Source organism: Henckelia pumila, chromosome 4, assembly GCF_033568475.1.
Source record: "Henckelia pumila isolate YLH828 chromosome 4, ASM3356847v2, whole genome shotgun sequence".
Classification (NCBI taxonomy): Eukaryota; Viridiplantae; Streptophyta; class Magnoliopsida; order Lamiales; family Gesneriaceae; genus Henckelia; species Henckelia pumila.
In genome coordinates this window covers 225,004,094-225,023,477 of record NC_133123.1, presented here as the reverse complement: position 1 = coordinate 225,023,477, position 19,384 = coordinate 225,004,094, and positions in this window count along the sequence as shown.

Sequence of the window (19,384 nt, the reverse complement as noted above, 5' to 3'; positions counted from 1 at the left end):
TTGACATCTACAAAAATACCTCAAGATGAGACTAAATCCCAAGAAATCTTTTGCATGCTCTGATACCATAAATGTAGTGACCCTTACCCGGATCACCTACTAAACAGAACTTAGGCATGCAATTAACTTAATTAAACAGATATCAGAATAAAACTGCGGAATCCAAATAACATTATACAATCCCAAGTAAAGGAATCTGTAATTATCCAATAATATACAACCAAATCGAATAGCTGTATAAACCTAAACAACAGTAATAAAACCTAAGCGAAGCTCCAGCCGGCCAACCGCTGACTAGCCCCTCCTGGATCCACCCTCCTCGTCCAATCGCAAACCTGCCCCATGGAATAGGGTGTCCAGAAAATACAAAGTACGAGACGTGAGCATAAAACGCTCAGTGCGAGAGTATGAGTATACATGCATGCAAAGTGAACTCCCTATAGACTCGAGGTCAAGGATCAGATAACAGAGACAGACCGGGCCCTGGTATGTAGCACGCTGTGCCGTCGCTTCAGGAGGTGGCTCCCATACCGAGATAACCGTGGAAACGCCGAACCCAAATCGATGGAAGTCCATCCACTAACAGGATAGGGTACAACCCTACTAACAGACATCTCGAAGGAGATACAGCAAGATGCAAATGAATGCAGCATAATATCATGGCATATAAATCATGCAGTCACATAATACATGCATACTTAGTCAGGATATCTCGAACAGTACTTTCGTACCTCAAAACAGTGCAAGCTCTACCAACTCTAGGTCCACGCCTATAGTCTGCTCTACACTGCCAAATGATACTACTATCATTAAAGTGCTCTAAAAGCCTTAACTAAGCTATTGCATACTCCTAAATATTTATACGGAGCAAAAGCTATACCTTCGTCCGTCGTTAGCCTTTTGATGTCGATGCCTCCAGAACTTGGGCACAACTCCGCTACGACTACCGAACGCCCCGCCGACCTCCGGACCAAGCCTAAGAAGACTAGAACAGCTCCAAAAGGACTAGAAAGGAAAGGAGGACTCGGAATTGGCATTTGAAAGTGAAGTCTCGGCCTTCTATTTATAGACAACGATCGGAACTTCCGATCCTTGATCGGAACATCCGAACCCCGATCGGAACGTCCGATCCTGCCATCGGAGCTTCCGAAGATCCTGATCTGCCACGTGTCAAAATATCACTTGTTGACTCCGGATAGGGGTGATCGGAGCCTCCGGTCCTGATCGGAGCTTTCGATCCAACCACACGTCATGCCTGACGTAATAACATCGGTGCCTCCGATCGCTCATCGGAGCTTCCGATCCTGTTCGGAACTTCCGATCGTGCCTTTGGAGCTTCCGATCCGTCCGATACCCAATTCAATTAATTAGCATTAATCCTTTAATTACTCAATTAGGGTACGGGCTACTACAGGAATAGGACACGCCACTGATATGTGTCCTACACTTCAAGAGGACTCAGTTGAACAGGTAAACGCTACTGGAGGATTTCCTGGACCACCACAACGGAATTATGATCCTTATTCCAACACATTCAATCCTGGTTGGAAGGATCATCCAAATATAAGATATGGGAATCCTCAAGCAATTCAATCGGGGCCTCAAGCACCACCACATAATCAAACTTATAGGCCGCCGTATCCTCAACAGCAACAGCAGAGACCTCAGATACCAACTCCAGGTGAGTTTCTCAAAAATATAGTTAAGGAACTTGCCACTAACACTGCATCTTTTCAATAGGACACCCGGGCAAGTATACAAAACTTAACCACTCAAATGGGATAGCTAGCTACAGCAATCAACAAGCTGGAATCACAAAATTCCAGCAGTCTGCCATCTCAAACTGTGGTGAACCCGAGAGAGAACGCAAGTGCAATAACTTTAAGGAATGGGAAGGAGTTGAAAATGAAGGAGAAAGAAGTTGAGGTTGAGCCCAAAGAGAAGCTGAAAGAAGAAGAAGAGCAAAAGGTAAGTGAAGAAAAATCATCCAAGGATGATTCGCCAAGAGGTAAGTTTCCTCCACTTTCTGATTATAAGTCTGTTGCCCCTTTTCCCTTAGCACTTAAGGAGTCTAGAAAAAATGAAGGGATAAAGGATTTATATGAAACTTTTCGTAGATGTGAGGTCAATATTCCTTTGCTAGATGCTATTAAGCAGGTACCTCGATACGCAAAGTTTTTGAAAGAACTGTGCACAGCAAAGAGGAAACAGACATTGAAGGGTTGTCAAAAAGTGGAACTTGGTGAAAACGTATCTGCAGTGATCCAACGGAAATTGCCCGCAAAATGCAAGGATGCAGGTATGTTTTCTATCCCATGCACCATAGGAAATGTTAGACTTGAGAAGGCCATGCTAGATCTTGGAGCATCAATTAATGTTATTCCTTATTCTATATATGCATCCTTGAAACTTGGCCCATTGAACAAAACTGGAATTGTCATTCAATTAGCTTATAGGTCTAATACATATCCTAGGGGAGTAGTAGAAGATGTGTTGGTGCAAGTGAATGAATTGGTATTTCCTGCAGATTTTTATGTGCTAGACATGGAAAATGGTGATCATAATAGTCCTATTTTTTTAGGCAGACCATTCTTGAAAACTTCCATGACTAAAATTGATGTTCACAGTGGCACACTCACTATGGAATTTGATGGCGAAATTGTGAAATTTAATATTTATGATGCTAAGAAATTTCCTGATAGTGATGATTGTGTGTTTTCTGTTGATATTGTGGATTTCTTGGCCCAAGATTTTTGTGAGCACGCAGGGAAAGATGAGCTCGAGGTGGCTATTACAGCACCCATTATGCAGACGGAAGATGGGATTCGATGCCGTCAAGAAGTGGAAGAGATTGAAAAAAATTCTGAATAGTTCACCTGAGCTACCTCAGTCAGGTAATGTCTCTTACATATCTTTACCAATCTCTAATACTAGGCGTCTTCCATCTGTTTTGCAGGCGCCAGTGATCGAGCTAAAGACGCTTCCAAAACACCTTAAGTATGTTTTCCTTGGTGAAGGAGAAACATTACCAGTCATCATCTCCAACAATTTGGAAACCAATCAAGAGGAGCAGTTAATCAAAGTACTGAAAGAGCACAAAACTGCTATTGGGTGGACTATAGCAGCCATCAAGGGAATTAGCCCATCTACATGTATGCACCGAATTCTGATGGAGGAAGGAGTAAACCCCTTACGTCAGCCGCAACGCAAACTGAATCCACCGATGATGGAGGTGGTAAAGGCTGAAATTCTGAAATTACTTGAAGTAGGGGTCATCTACCCAATTTCTGATAGTCAGTGGGTCAGTCCAGTACAAGTGGTGCCCAAGAAAATTGGAATTACAGTGGTGAAAAATAAGGACGACAAATTGGTTCCCACCCGTATTCAGAATGGGTGGAGAGTTTGTATTGATTACAGGAAGCTGAATTCAGGAACCCGAAAGGACCACTTTCCTCTTCCCTTTATTGATCAATGATTGAAAAGTTAGCATGTCATCCTTACTATTGTTTTCTTGATGGTTATTCTGGTTATTTTCAGATTGCATTTGCACCGGAAGATCAGGAGAAGACGACATTCACATGCCCATTCGGAACCTTTGCATACCGACGTATGCCCTTTGGACTATGCAATGCACCGGAGACTTTCCAGCGATGTATGGTTAGTATATTTTCTGATTTTGTAGAGCATATATTAGAAGTCTTCATGGATGATTTTACCGTCTATGGTGACTCTCAAAAACTGTCTGTCTAATCTTGCTCTAGTTCTTAAAAGGTGTGTCGAAACCAACCTGGTTCTTAATTCTGAAAAATGTCATTTTATGGTTGGGCAAGGTATAGTGTTGGATCATGTCGTCTCATCTAAGGGGATTGAGGTAGATAAAGCTAAAATTGATATTATTCAGTCTCTACCTTACCCCGTAAGTGTGCGGGAGGTGCGCTCTTTTCTTGGCCATGCAGGTTTTTACAGGAGATATATTTAGGATTTTGCCAAGATTGCATCCCCTATGTGCAAGCTGCTGCAGAAGGATGTGTCGTTTGAATTCAATGAGCCATGCAAAATTGCTTTTGATAAACTCAAGGACTCATTAACTTCAGCGCCAATCATCCAACCACCGGACTGGACCAAGCCATTTGAAATCATGTGTGACGCCAGTGATTATGCCGTAGGAGCGGTATTGGGACAAAAAGTTGGGAAGGCATCACACGCTATCTACTACGCTTCGCACATTCTGAACGATGCCCAATGGAACTACTCCACTACTGAAAAGGAGCTTTTAGCAGTAGTTTTTGCTTTAGAGAAATTTCGTTCATATTTACTTGGTGCTAAAGTTATTGTTTATTCTGATCATGCAGCTCTTCGTTTTCTGATGGCAAAGAAAGAGGCAAAACCAAGACTGATAAGATGGATACTACTGCTGAGCGAATTTGATGTGGAGATTAAGGACAAGAGAGGGACCGAAAATCGAGTGGCGGACCACTTGAGTCATCTAGTTCATGTTGAAGAAGAGCTGAAGTTACGAGAAGAATTGCCTGATGAGCAGTTATTTTCAGTCAGCACGGAATTACCATGGTACGCAAATATTGTGAATTATTTAGTTACTAATGGATTCCCTTCTGAATTTTCCAAGGCACAGAAAGATAAGGTCCGAAGTGATGCTAAATATTATGTGTGGGATGATCCATACTTGTGGAAGCACTGCGCTGATCAAGTCATACGACGATGTGTATCTGCAAGTGAGGTAATCCCAATTCTCACATTTTGTCACTCATATGCTTGTGGTGGCCATTTTGGAGAAAAAAGAACATCTAGGAAGGTATTGGACTGTGGATTTTTCTGGTCATCCATATTTTGAGATGCTTACATGTTTTGTAAGTCATGCGCTCAGTGCCAAAAGACAGGTAATATATCCCAGCGTAAGGAGATGGCTCAGCAACCAATTTTAATATGTGAAATCTTTGATGTATGGGGCATCGACTTCATGGGGCCTTTTCCTAGTTCAAATGGATTTATTTATATATTACTTGCTTTGGATTATGTTTCGAAATGGGTGGAAGCCAAGGCCACCCGTACTGACGATTCTAAAGTGGTCGCAGAATTCATTCAACATAATATATTCTCTAGGTTTGGAATCCCAAGAGCTCTCATTAGTGATAAAGGAACACACTTCTGCAACCGGACTATTGCTAGTTTATTGAAGAAATATCATGTAACGCACAAACTCTCCACTGCGTATCACCCGCAATCGAATGGCCAAGCCGAGGTCTCAAATCGAGAAATACAATCCATTTTGGAGAAGACAGTGAATCCTACTCGGAAAGACTGGAGTTTGCGCTTGGATGATGCACTGTGGGCATACAGAACCACATTCAAGACGCCAATTGGGATGTCCGCATATCGATTGATTTTTGGGAAACCATGTCATCTGCCTGTCGAATTGGAACATCGAGCCTACTGGGCTATTAAAAATTTCAACATGCAGACGGATGAGAGTGGAGCGCATCAGAAGTTGCAGTTGCAAGAACTAGAAGAGACACACAATGATGTGTATGCAAGCTCAAAGATTTACAAGGAAAAGACAAAGGTCTTCCACGACAAGATGATCTCTAGAAGGGTGTTTGAAGTCGGTCAAAAAGTTTTGCTCTATCACTCACGACTTCGATTATTCCCAGGTAAGTTGCGTTCTAGATGGATTGGCCCGTTTGTTATTACTGATGTTTTTCCTCATGGTGCAGTGGAAATAAAAAGCTTGGAGACTGCGAAAACATTCAAGGTGAATGACCAACGATTGAAACATTATTTTGAAGGAGTCCAAGCAAATGAGGAAGAGGATGCACATGATCTCACACTCGATGACCCGCCACAAATTGATTAAATTCACAGCATCCAGTCGGGCTGACGACTATAAACCAAGCGTTGTTTGGGAGGCAACCCAAATCTTTATTTTTCTCGTCTTTGCACCTCTGTTTCATTCATTTCTTTTGTCATTTTATTTTAGTTTTTACTATGCTAATTTTGCGTGACTTGAGAGTTGATTTGGTTCTACTTTTTCACAGGTTTTGTCGCAGAAAATTGGGCAGATTCGAAGCCCAGAGCGCGCGCCCCACTATATCATGCGCCCGCGCAGCTTCAAAATCAGAAAATTTCATTTATGCGAAGCACAGGAGCGCGCACCCCACAATACCGCGTGCCCGCGCGAATTCTCATTTCCGAAAAAAATAAAAAGACGTCAATTAAGCGCGTGCGCCCCACTGTACTGAGCACCCGCGCGCATCCTGGGCACAAAATTGCAACATATGCGTAACGACAGCACGCGCGCCCCACTCTACTGAGCGCCCGCGCGAGCCCTGGGCACCAAAGTCTTATACATGCGAAGCAATAGAGCGCGCGCCCCATTAACCTGAGCGCCCGCGCGATCTAACATCTCGAGAAAATTCAATTGTGCGAAGCAATAGAGCACGCGCTCCACACCACTGCGCGCCCGCGCGACGGATTTTAAAGACTCCTATTCGCGATTGATGCCTCACTTTCTCCCCAACTCTTTCAAAATCCCTAAATCCCTAAACCCCTAATCGCACGATTTCGTTTTTCCTTCACCAATTCTCTTCTTTGGAGCGATTTGTCTAATACAATCTCACACCTCTATCACCAAATTCTTTCCCCAATTTCTCTCAACCCGTCGAAGAAGCGTGAATTTGGGTCGAATTGCTTATATCGTTTGTGGGAATTGTTTGGAGCTTTTCAAGTAGGACATCGAGTTCTATCTTATATTGGATAAGTGTTGGCTTTCATCTTCGGGTTTGAAGCTTTTCTTCAAGCCGAAATTCATATTGTGAAGTTTTGAAGTGTGGGTTTTGTTGAAGTTTGGGGGGCATATTATTTGTGAATTGTTTGGTTGGTGATTGTGGTGGAGTAGTGCAGTGTGTGTTGTTGAAGTTAGCGGGAAGAAAGGGGTGGTATTTTGGCTTTTGTGATACCGTTTACAGGAGTGCACCCTAAGTGTTCGATACATGGCACCCAAGAAGAAAACTAAGTTTGGTGCTTCTTCTTCTTCTGCTCCCGCTCCTACCAATGATTCTAGGCGTTTCTGGAATGCCCAGGCTGCGGCATATTATCAAGAATGTCTTGGGAAGAACATCCTATCCGAGTGAGGATTCGACGCATCTATTGATTTTGAGCCAAGTGCTTTTACCACGAGTATTGGTCGGGAAATTGTTGCCCGACAATGGCAGGAGTTTGCAAAGCAACCTCAGGACGCAGTTGTTCCTTTGGTTAGAGAATTTTATGCCAACTTGAAAGTGAAATATGTTCAGTTGAAAGGACTCGTGCGTGGGAAGATGGTCCTATTCGACTCTCACTCCATCAATACTCTGTTTAAGATTCCCCCGGTGTATCACGATGAATATCTGGAATTCAAAAATAGTGACATTGATTACGGAGCTGTTATTCGTCGTATCTGTCGACCGGGGGCTGAGTGGCGCTATGGGCGTGATGGTATGCCATCAAAGTTGAAGAAAACTGAGCTGCAACATGAGGTCAATTTGTGGTATAACTTTATTTGCGCTCGCCTGAAGCCGACCGACCATGAGCACGAGGTTACATGGGATAGAGCTCTCTTGCTCTATTTCATTGTGGAGGGAAAGTCCATTGATTTGGGACTAGTTTGTCAGGAGACTATTCTGCACGTGGTGCACGGAAAGACGAGTGGTGGTCTTGCCTTGCCTGTCATTATTTCGGACCTTTGTGAGGAGGCCGGGGTGGAATGGAGCCCCACGGAGGAGATTTTGAAGCCCATTGCCGCCATTGCATTTGACGTCAACGCCCGCTTGGTAACTCCAGCGGAGCATAGGGCGAGAGAAGAGAGGGCTGCAGCACGTAGAGCACCGGCACCCCAGCATCAGTCAGCTCCTTCTGTGACTGATCGATTGACTAGACTTGAGGAGGAGGTGCGCCTGTCATGACAGGAGAAGCAGCAGTAGAGAGAGGAGATGCGAGCTCTGCAGCAGACGTCTGACGTCTTTATGAACTATATGATGGACCTATCTGCAGCTGTTCTCCCGCAATACTTTCCAGATGGTGCCAGCTTCCTACCTCCGCGACCACAGTGGCCTCCAATGTTTGGCCCAACTGACCCCTCTGCTGATCCACATCCTGATGATGATGGTGGTGACCACTGACGGTCATCACCCGAGGTACAAACCCTGGTTCTGTTCTTTTATACTGTCATATCATTGAGGGCAATGTATGTACCTAAGTTTGGGGGGAGTTCAGTAAGATGCTAGGCGTTGCTTTCTTTTGAGTTGTTTATTTGAGAGTCAGTTGTGTGTGTTTCCGTGTCTAGTTGTTATTTGTTGGTTGTTAGTTTTTTTTTTTTGTGTGAGTTTTATGAGTTGCATAAGTTTTGAAAAAAAAATAAAAATGAAAAGAAGTAAGTGGAAAGATAGACAATGATGGTTTTAGTTTTTTTTATTTGGGAAATTTAATTCTTGAATATCTGCCTCCCTGACAAACAAATTTTTGAAACTTTGACCAAGTGGACTTGAAACTTTTATATACTCTATGAACTGTGTTTGATCCTGAGTTTGAAATAGACAGATATAGATTGGATTGAGGCGTTGTTTGGATCATTTGGGCCTTTTCTGATTAATTCATGCTTTATTCTTAGTTGCCCTTTGAGCTTTCACATTTACATGAGCACATGAGATGCGTTTGCTGAGTTTTTGTTGTGCAAAATCACCGTTTACTGTTGGTGATTCTTCTTTTGTGCACTGGTTGAATTCATATGAGTTAATTGTGGAGAGAGATTAATCTAGAACTAGCTTGAACATCCCTTGAGGCGCAATACGGGTATACTGTGACTAAGGAATAAGATAGGCAATTTTTCTGAATTAGATTAAGCCTTTCAAGTCACCCTTAATACATTATGTCCCTAGTACCTCTTTTGAGCCTAATTGAAAACGAATGACATGCGTGAAAACGTGTGATAACCCCCATTCGACATTATTTTAAAATCCTACAACTACTACCTATAACTTAAACACTATTTCCTATCTTGAGGGAGTAATTGCATGTTTGATTTTTATACTCTTGATTTAAATGCTACTAAATGGATAGTGTGTTGAGAATTGCAATGGAAAAAAAATTGAAAGAAGTGTGGTAGTGGAGGGGATGAGAAATAAAAGAAAGAAATAGATTGGGTGGAAGGTAGAAAATGAAAAAAAAAATGAGAGAAAACTGTGAATAAAAGGCGAGTTGAAAATGAAAAAAAATGGAGTTGAAAGAATAAAAAGAGCTTGCCGTGTGAATGAAAAGGAGTGGATTTAAGAGATAAAATCAGATTTTACTCCCTCTTTGAATTCTTTCCTTCGTTTGTAGCCATAAGCCCAGCCTTACGTTATAAGTCGAATAAGACCTATGGACCGAGTCACAGTCGCCTAATATACTAGTGGAGAGGGGTTGTGAGAGTTTAGCCTATGGATTGTCGATTGACATTTTTTATGAATGTGAATTTTGATCAAAACATGCACACACTATATTCTTTCTTGAGCTAATTTGATTGTGAGCGTTTTTTATGGAATATCCATCATGTTGATCCCGAGTTACGTTGAAAGTCCTCATAATCTATAGATGTTTGAATTGAGTTTGGGGGAGAATGTTGTGAACGTGAGTTGCGGAGCCTAAAAGTCTATGAGGTTGAGTTATGTTTCTTGTTAAAACAATTTTCCAATGATAGGAGGATGTGATGTGATTGGATTTAAAAAATTTTGATTTCATTGCTGAGGCTGTTAATCCACTATGTTTTTTTTTTATGATTCTGGGGTGTTGTGTTTGTTTGTTTTCTATTAGATATTTGGTTTTGTTCGGGACGAACAAGAGTTCAAGTTTGGGGGAATTTGATAAGTGCATTTTATACGCTTATATTGGTTAGTATTTTGCTTGACTCTTGTGTTTTATTTGTCGTTGTTATGCATTTTTGTGTTGTTTTTGTTATATGAAGGAAACAAGTCATTGGAATTGAGTTGATGGATATAAGTGCAAAAGAGGGAAGAAAAGATCGAGAATTGAAGACTTGAAGAATTGGAAAAAGATGAAATTCGTAGCATAGGCGCGCCCGCCCTATACCAAGGCACGCTCGCGCCATTACTGAGAAGAAAAGAGGAAAAAGTGCGTAGTGAGGGCGCGCCCGCGCAAGTAAACCGCGCGCTCGCGCGATCCCATGATGAAGCAAAGGGGCACCCGCTCAACAATATGGCGCGCCCGCGCCACTCTGAAGAATGCATGATGCGACGACACTGCGCGCGCGCGCGACTGCATTGAGCGCTCGCGCCGTCGGTCGCGCAGACTTATTTTTGGAAGAATTTTATGTTTTGAAAACTCTTGTTTTATTCTTAGACTTATCTTTGGACGATTTGTTGCCAAGATAAGTTTATTATTATCAAGTTTAGGACGAAGAAAACGGGAAAAAATTTCAATTGGAGATTGAAGATTTATCTCTTGCAAAGACTAGGTTTTTTCTGAGAATTCTAGAATTTCACCTTTTCTTATTATTTTTATTTTGTTCTTCATGAGTTGTGTTGGCTAGTTTTTAATACTTGGTTGAGGAAGACGAAGCCCTTGATTAATTTATTCGTGAGATTTCTATTTTACAAAGCTTGTTATTGTTGAGTATCAATAATTATTCTGGTTTATTTCATGATTATATATTTGATTATTGGCTTGATCATCTGATAATTTTTATATAAAATCTACTGCTAAATTGGATGTTTGAATCCGTAATTGTTTGAATTATCTGATTTGCGAAGCAACTACAATTAATAATCGTCTGCTTGTGAGATTAGAAATTGTAGGGATAATAATTGACTAGGTTAAATTCATCCGCTTGTGTATGGGTTGTCTAGATTCATCAGTTTTACTAGTTTTCATGCTATCATGGGTTTAAATCTAATCACTTTTATTAGGTTGATTCATTGTTAAGGGTTATCTTAGAACGCTTGTGTCTAGTTAACTAAAATTAAGGTGAAACAGAGATTTAATTTCCAATGATGAATATGCAACATGATTAAATATTTTTAGATAATCGATGATCGAACGAATGAGATCAAGGGTGTAGTTGACCAAAACCAAGGCTTGTTTCTTATTGAATTTTCCGTTGTGATTTGATTGTGCTTGGTAATTGATAGAATTGCATTCATAATTGTTTTTAAATTTTAGTAGATAAATTTCGAACCAAAAAAAAAACCCCTTTTTGTTATTTTATTATTTTTAAAGAACACGGAATTTTACCTTTCCTCGTGGAAACGATCCCTACTCACACTACTGCATGTTTTTTATTTACCTGAGTGAGTTGGGTAATTTGGGCGTACACGATAAGCGCTACCAAATTTTGATGGTAGCGCTTATCGTGTACGCCCAAATTACCCGACTCACTCAGGTAAATAAAAAACATGCAGTAGTGTGAGTAGGGATCATTCCCACGAGGAAAGGTAAAATTCCGTGTTCTTTAAAAATAATAAAATAACAAAAAGGGGTTTTTTTTTTTGGTTCGAAATTTATCTACTAAAATTTAAAACAATTATGAATGCAATTCTATCAATTACCAAGCACAATCAAATCACAACGGAAAATTCAATAAGAAACAAGCCTTGGTTTTGGTCAACTACACCCTTGTTCTCATTCGTTCGATCAACGATTATCTAAAAATATTTAATCATGTTGAATATTCATCATTGGAAATTAAATCTCTGTTTCACCTTAATCTTAGTTAACTAGACACAAGCGTTCTAAGATAACCCTTACCAATGAATCAACCTAATACAAGCGATTAGATTTAAACCCATGATAGCATGCAAACTAGTAAAACTGATGAATCTAGACAACCCATACACAAGCAGATGAATTTAACCTAGTCAATTATTATCCCTACAATTTCTAATCTCACAAGCGGACGATTATTAATTGTAGTTGCTTCGCAAATCAGATAATTCAAACAATTGCGGATTCAAACATCCAATTTAGCAATAGATTTTATATAAAAATTATCAGATGATCAAGCCAATAATCAAATATATAATCATGAAATAAACCAGAATAATTATTGATACTCAACAATAACAAGCGTTGTAAAATAGAAATCTCACGAATAAATTAATCAAGGGCTTCGTCTTCCTCAACCAAGTATTAAAAACTAACCAACACAACTCATGAAGAACAAAATAAAAATAATAAGAAAAGGTGAAATTCTAGAATTCTCAGAAAAAACCTAGTCTTTGCAAGAGATAAATCTTCAATCTCCAATTGAAATTTTTTCCCGTTTCCTTCCTCCTAAACTTGATAATAATAAACTTATCTTGGCAACAAATCGTCCAAAGATAAGTCTAATAATAAAACAAGAGTTTCCAAAACATAAAATTATTCCAAAAATAAGTCTGCGCGGCCGACGGCGCGGGCGCTCAATGCAGTCGCGCGCGCGCGCAGTGTCTTTGCATCATGCATTCTTCAGAGTGGCACGGGCGCGCCATATTGTTGAGCGGGTGCCCCTTCGCTTCGTCATGGGATCGTGCGAGCGCGCGGTTTACTTGCGCGGGCGCGCCCTCACTACGCACTTTTTCCTCTTTTCTTCTCAGTAATGGCGCGAGCGCGCCTTGGTATAGGGCGGGCACGCCTATGCTACGAATTTCATCTTTTTCCAATTCTTCAAGTCTTCAATTCTCGATCTTTTCTTCCCTCTTTTGCACTTATATCCATCAACTCAATTCCAATGACTTGTTTCCGTCATATAACAAAAACAACACAAAAACGCATAACAACGACAAATAAAACACAAGAGTCAAGCAAAATACTAACCAATATAAGCGCATAAAATGCACTTATCAAATTCCCCCAAACTTGAACTCTTGTTCGTCCCAAACAAAACCAAATATCTAACAGAAAACAAACAAACACAACACCCCAGAATCATAAAAAAAAAACATAGTGGATTAACAGCCTCAGCAATGAAATCAAAATTCTTTAAATCCAATCACATCACATCCTCCTATCATTGGAAAATTGTTTTAACAAGAAACATAACTTAACCTCATAGACTTTTAGGCTCCGCAACTCACGTTCACAACATTCTCCCCCAAACTCAATTCAAACATCTATAGATCATGAGGACTTTCAAGGTAACTCGGGATCAACATGAAGGATATTCCATCAAAAACACTCACAATCAAATTAGCTCAAGAAAGAATATAGTGTGTGCGTGTTTTGATCAAAATTCACATTCATCAAAAATGTCAATCGACAATCCATAGGCTAAACTCTCACAACCCCTTTCCACTAGTATATTAGGCGACTGTGACTCGATCCATAGGTCTTATTCGGCTTATAACGTAAGGCTAGGCTTATGGCTACAAACGAAGGAAAGAATTCAAAGAGGGAGTAAAATCTGATTTTATCTCTTAAATCCACTCCTTTTCATTCACACGACAAGCTCTTTTCATTCTTTCAACTCCATTTTTTTTCATTTTCAACTCGCCTTTTATTCACAGTTTTCTCTCTTTTTTTTTTTCATTTTCTACCTTCCACCCAATCTATTTCTTTCTTTTATTTCTCATCCCCTCCACTACCACACTTCTTTCAATTTTTTTTCCATTGCAATTCTCAACACACTATCCATTTAGTAGCATTCAAATCAAGAGTATAAAAATCAAACATGCAATTACTCCCTCAAGATAGGAAATAGTGTTTAAGCTATAGGTAGTAGTTGTAGGATTTTAAAATAATGTCGAATGGGGGTTATCACACGTTTTCACGCATGCCATTCGTTTTTAATTAGGCTCAAAAGAGGTACTAGGGACATAATGTCTATAGAGGGTGTTTTCAACACCTTCAGCAACATCCTCCCTAGACAGTTTTTCATTAGACCCCATAGGTGTGCGCATGTGTTTAATGTTGTCATTCAAAAACTTTTTCACCAGATTTTTTGCATACTTGCTTTGACACAAAAATATACCATTATGCATTTGTTTCACTTGCAAGCCCAAAAAATAAGTTAACTCACCAACCATACTCATTTCAAATGTAGAAGACATGCACTTCACAAAATCATCAACAAGTTTGTCATTTGAAGCACAAAAGATTATATCATCTACATAAATTTGGCAAATTAAGATATTACCTTGAGACTTTTGCACAAATAAAGTCTTATCAACTTCAACTCTTTTGAAGCCAATATTGAGCAAGTACTCGATTAGTCTTCCATACCATGCACGTGGTACTTGCTTCAATCTATATAGTGCCTTTTTTCAACTTATACATATGATCAAGATGATTTGGATCCTCAAACCCTTTAGGTTGTTTCACATAGACTTCTTCATTTAGGATCCCATTAAAAAAGGCACTTTTTACATCCATTTGAAAAAGTTTCATTCCCATGTTACATGAAATAGAAATCAAAAGTCGGACTGACTCAATGCGGGCTACAAGAGCAAAGGTTTCATCAAAATTCACCTCTTCAACATGTGTACACCCATGAGCTACCAAACTAGCTTTATTTCTAATGATGTTTCCCGACTCATCAGTTTTATTTTTGAAAATCCATTTAGTTCCTATGACATTACCATGAGCAGGACACGGTACCAAGTACCAAACATCATTCCTAACAAATTGTTCTAACTCTTCATGCATAGCATTGACCCAAAATACATCTTTTAAAGCTTCTTCAACCTTTTTGGGTTCAATGTTTGACACGAAACAAGAAAATCGTACCTGAGAGTATTTAGAACTCATGCACAACAAACCTGCCATCTTTCGATAATACATTTTCTCTTTCTTTCGAGTTTGCAAGTCTCCATGCACATCTCCAATGACCTGTGAGGTTGGGTGATTTTTCTGAATTCTGTTTGGAACATTCTTTCCAGCTTCGTTTACCTCACTGTCCTCATCAACATTCTCATCAGTAGATTTTTCTATTTTTGTTTCTGGAATTTCTGCAGGTGGTGCTGTCGGAGGTGTTGGAAACACTCCTTGGACAACATCGGAATTTTCAGAATTATCCAGCAGATCATCAACTTCATCCTCAACTGTTTTCTTCTTTAGATCTACAAGATCATCAAATACAACATTAATAGACTCAAAAATAGTTCTTGTTCTCAAGTTATACATCCTATAGGCTCGGCTATTTGATGAATATCCCAAGAACATACACTTATCACTTTTTGCATCAAATTTAGCAAGATGATCCCTATCATTCAAAACGTGACATACACATCCAAAAACATGAAAATATTTAAGGTTTGGCCTTTTTCCTATGAGAATTTCATAGGATGTCATAGTAGTATCATTCCTTAAATAAACTCTATTTGAAATATGACATGCAGTATTCAAAGCTTCAGCCTAAAAACGTTTTGAAATATTTTTCGAACTCAACATCACTCTTGCCATTTCTTGCAAAGTCCTATTTTTTTTCTTTCAGCAATTCTATTCTGTTGTGGAGTTTTAGGAGCAGAAAATTCATGAGAAATACCTTTCTTATCACACAAACTTGCAAAAGAAGAATTTTCGAACTCCTTACCATGATCAGTGCGAATACGGATTACCTTCAGATTATGTAGATTCGAAATATTTATGAGCAGTTTCTTGAAGGCATCAAATGTGTCTGATTTTTCTCTCAAAAAGTTTACCCAAGTATATAGTGAAAAATCATCCACACAAACAAAAGAATATTTCTTACCACCAAAGCTTTCAACATCCATTGAACCCATCAAGTCCATATGTACAAGCTCGAGGCAGCGTGTTGTCATAGATGTTGGCAACACCTCGTGTGACACCCTAGTCTGCTTCCCTTTCTAACACGCTTCACACACAAATGGAATAGCAGATTTTAAGTTAGGAATACCTCTAACAGCATCTAACTTATTTAGGTTCTTTAATGTCTTGAAATTTGCATGACCCAATTTTTGATGTCATAGATCAAACTCATTCACTTTTGTGTGCCTACAAGCCATCTTCTCTCCGAGTTGATAGCAGTTGTCGGATGACCTATTACCTGTCATGACACACAAATTAGAAACATCAAAAACTTTACATATTTTCTTATCAAATTGCACATGCAAATTATCATCACAAAGTTGGCTTATGCTTATTAGATTTGCGGTTAGTCCTTCAACATGAAGCACATTGCGAAGCTTAGGCAAACCACCAACATTCAGAGTTTCCTTTCCAACAATGTTTCCCTTCAAACCTCCTTTATAGGTTACTTTTCCACTTTTCTGTTCAACATAATCAGTGAGTAACTTCTTGGAACCTGTCATATGACGTGAGCTGTCACTATCAAAGTACCAAGCACCTGAAACATTAGTTCTCAAAGCAGTATATATCATATGACATTGATTATCAGCTTTTGGTACCCAAACCTTTCTTATAGAGGATATGTTTCTGTAGATGTTGTGGAAGGGTGTTGGCAACACCTTAGACAACACCTTTGATGCAGATCTCTGTCTGTAGTCTTCCTGAAACTTAAAACAGTATGGTTTGATGTGACCAGGTCTATGACAGTAGTGACAAATAAACTTACGTTTCCTTCTAGACATTGAAGGAGCAGTAGGCTGTGGCTTTGGTTTTGGAGGATCAATTTCTAAGGCTTTTTTGCTTGAGCTTTTAGTACTGCTACTTTTCTTGACAAACACAGGGCCTTTCGAACTTTCACCAACCTCAAATTTGTTGTTTTCAAAACCTAAACCAGTTGTACCATCTCTTTCCATCATAAGCATAGAATCAAGCTTGGAAGTTCTTGAATTAAACTTAGCCAATGTAGTTTTTGCCTTTCCGAGTTCTTCCTTCACCTGACTTAACTCCATGTCTTTCTTACTCAGCATAACTTCAAGCCTTGACACATCAGCCTTCAGATCAGAATTTTCTTTTGAAAAATGGTGTTTAACTTATTCCTTTCAATCCAATCAGTATGTAATTCTTCAAACATCATCCGAGCTTCTTCCATGAATATAATATCATCACCTGAATCATTATCACACACATTATCAGTAATGGAAGAATTTAAATAGACTGACCTTTGGGAGGTGTTACGACCAGGTGTGGAAACACCTGCGGCAACACCTAAAGGATTGACTTGAAACTTCTTTTTGCTTTCCATTAGGGCAGATAAGGCAGTGTGGCTCTTTTCATCTTCATGTTCTTCTTCATCAGACCTTCATCACTTAAGGATGTATTCATACCTTTCATAAGCATGTTAGCACACTCATTTGCATAATGTCCAAAGCCTTGACAAGCATGACATTGTACAGTGTCTAACTTCTTTGGTACTGACTTCTTCTTTCCTTCCAACATCAGTCGATGCTTAGGAGTATTAGTAAGCTTCCTTGGTGACTGTTCTGGTCCAGTAATTCTCAAAGGCTTGCTAGTAAACATTGGAGCCTTGAGCTTTTGATCCGTATTTCTAGTCTCTTTCATCTTCCTCAGATAATCATTGAATTTCCTAGTCATGAGAGAGATCGAATAATCTTCTAGATCAGATTGATGAACTTCTTGATGAAATTGAACATACTCCTCGTATGATGGCTTTGAAGCTTAAAGTGTTATTAATTTCCCTTTATCCTTCTCTTGTGTTGTAGAGTTCATCTCAAATACTTGAAGGATACTTATCAATTCAGTCATCTTCATCTTTGAGGTGCCTTTTATCTCCACAAGCCCCAAAGCTTCCCATTGAATCTCTTTGGCAAAGACCGAAGAACTTTGTTCACCATATTCTCACTAGCAATAGGTCCTCCAAGAGCATGCGCCTCTGTAGCTATCTCCCTAAGTTTCTTATCATAATCAGCAATAGTCTCATTCTCATCCATCCTGATATTCTCAAATTTTGCGTTTAACAATCTCAATCTTGTTCTTCTCACGCTATCAGTTCCTTCACAGTGTTCTTGAAGAGCATCCCATGCATCTTTAGCAACAGTGCAGTCAGATATGATTCCAAACATCATCATATCCACAGATAAAAAAATTGCATTGAGTGCTTTAGCATTGTGGCTTGAACTTTGTGTTTTCTCGGCAGTCCAAGTTTCTTCTTGCTTGATAATATAGTCTCCTTCTGGATCTAACATCTTTGGAGGAGTCCAGCCAGCCAGAATACTTTGCCAAGCACGAACATCCATCGCTTTGATAGTATATCGCATCCTAGTCTTCCATAGTGTGTAATTCGTGCCATCAAGGACCGGAGGTTTCAGAAATGAGTTCGCAACAGACGATGAGTCCATCTTATCCCTGTAATAAAATAAACAAACCAAGATCAGTTCTTAGTGTATCAAAAATATGGCTCTGATACCACTTGTAAGGGAATGGGGGTTGCACATAAACAGTTTGAGGTGTTGTCCAAAGGTGTTAACAACACCTACAATAACACCTTGAGTAATTTGCAGCGGAATATAATTAAAACATGAATAAAATAAACAAGCAACCAAATAAATAGACTCAGACAAATAAGCAAGAGTATAAAATACTCTTGCAGCACCTCAGGGCAAAACTTCACTAGAAAATAATTCAAAGAGTTTTACAAACCCTAAAACTAGTAATTATTGTAAAAATCAATTTCTCAAAACATATGAAAAAATAAAGAGTAAAATTTCTTCTAAAAATTCTATGCAAGATAAAATAATAAAACGAGACAAGGAGAAAAATCTTGAAGCCAAAACACGTGAGCATTACACTTCTTGATCAATGATCTTCAAGTGATCTTCAAGGCTTCAAGTACTCACAACCGATGTGAGCTTTAGAAGATCTTCAGTTCTTCTCTCAAAGTACATACGTAAAGCTATTAAGAAAATCTCGATCTATCGGTCTCTCTCTATTGGTCTGTCACTTCGTTTTGCACGCCCCACTCTAATATATAGGCAAGACTCCTTCTTGTCTTAGTTTCCTTGTAGGCATGAAATTCTCTTGATTTGATCATATCAAATCTGCATAAATAAAGAAAGATATATATTTGATATGATATGATAAATATTATAATAATCTTATCAATATCTCAAATCAATTTATTCAAGGAAATAAATCACTTAAATAAAGGTTACTTCATGTCCAAGAAAATCAAAAGATATTAAATAAAATCTTTTTAGAATTAAGAGATTTTAAGGAATAAAATATTCTTTTCAATAGATTATAGTTTATTTGATTGATTGAATTTTATATAAAAATATTAAATGACTATTTTATCTTTTTAACAATAACTAAAATAAAATTTATATTATTTATAAGGAGTAATATAGTAATTTAAATTCAATGATTTGATTGATTTAAGATAAATAATTAATGATTTGATTGATAGTTAATATATGAATAAATAATATGATGAGAAGAAGGTAATATGAGATGAGATAAGTTATATATATATATATAT